We start from the raw sequence: 1,627 nt of genomic DNA on the forward strand, positions 1-1,627 counted from the left end.
TTGTTTTCAGTAAACATTACACAGATGCCTGCTCCCAGGCCGAAGGGGAAGTGGGTTTCTGCTCAAGGTCTGGTGTCCCCACAAGGACCCACAGGAAAGTAACTGCTGAACATGGACAGTTCTACAGTGTTTGTGCTTAATGGAAGAGTCTGCCAGACATTCTGCAAGACACAGAAAAATGACTGACAAACTGCCAATGCAGATGAACAGTTTAAAATTTCCTGCTTTGCAGAGAAGTCTTCCAGACACACTGTGGCCTATGGGCTGAAGATGGTTGCCCCAACATTACACAGAAACTTCCTGTTTGGCATTTCAGCTGGTAAAATGCAAAGAATGCCTACATGTGTTCAAAACCAAGGTTGCATTAGTGTTGCCAGAATTTCCTCAGTCTCATTATGTATTCCTTTTCAAATTAGCTTTTTCTTAACATATAATCAGAAACTTTTTTGCCAAATTTGCATGACATGTGGATAAAGAATCTGGACTCAGGCATCTATGCTATTCCTCCCTTATCACAGATTCACGTGCTTTTCCCATGCATTTCTTCAATAAACCATTTTTCACTTTATTCACTCCTTCCCACATATATTTGTTTATTAACTAACAATAGGCTTTTTCCTCTTTGAGCAGCTATTGGAAACTACATGAAGTCAAGAATAGTAAGTAGAAAAAAGCTCCTAGGGGAGAGATTCCCGCTCACTAACAGGAATTTATGATCTAAATTGTACAAATGCTGGTCACACACATCAAATAAGTACTAATGTATAAGATGTCCCTGTTTTTCTCATCTTCTTTCACCGTGGAAGGCTAGATAAAGCTCAATTGGCTTTTCTATTTTAGCTCCAGTACTGTGGATTCTATTTCTTTAGCTGTGGCTTTGCTGAATAGGAACAATAGATGCTTCATGTATCGAATCATTCACATGAAACATACTATGATTTGGTAAAGTGCCCTTGAAATAGGATTCTCCTCACTTTTACTGGGGGAAATGTAAGATAGTGTTTTTCCCCCTCAACCTATGGGGTCCACTGAATGAAGCATACATTCATTTTGTTATGCATTTCGCTGAGCCCAAGGCTCTTATGAAAATTAACAATTATCTTAGAGATGAAAAAGGGATCAAATTCTGAAAGCATTTGGTGTGATTCTGTCATACTATGAAAGATTTGAGCAAAGCCTCCCATCCAGAAGGATTTTTTAGACTCATTGGCTTGCATAATATTTTTTTAGAAATGATTTTTATGAGGTGGTTTATATTCATGATTTTTGTGTTTAACAAATTAGAAAGTTCAAACTAGACTACCTTGTAACTGGTTCTTTCATGAAGTAAATTTGTCACTGCTCAGGTGTTTTTAGAGAATGTGTGGAGCTATTTGTGAATGCCCTGAGATCTGCTGCTCTGCTGTGTCTCTCATAGAATGGAAGGATCTCAATTCATAAAATTAAAGTGAGCCATTTGACTCTTGTGACCAATATTATTTGTCTTCACTTGTATGAAGTCTTAGGTTAAAGAAACACAGCGTCTTGGTCAGAACGCTTTTCAGAGGGAGGGCTTGCCTTTTAAGAAAACTGAGCATTAGAGGGTATCCATGCAGATCCCCACAGAAGTTTTAGTCATTGTGTCAGG

The sequence above is a fragment of the Mesocricetus auratus genome, unplaced genomic scaffold (assembly GCF_017639785.1).
Source record: "Mesocricetus auratus isolate SY011 unplaced genomic scaffold, BCM_Maur_2.0 Super-Scaffold_100004, whole genome shotgun sequence".
NCBI lineage: Eukaryota > Metazoa > Chordata > Mammalia > Rodentia > Cricetidae > Mesocricetus > Mesocricetus auratus.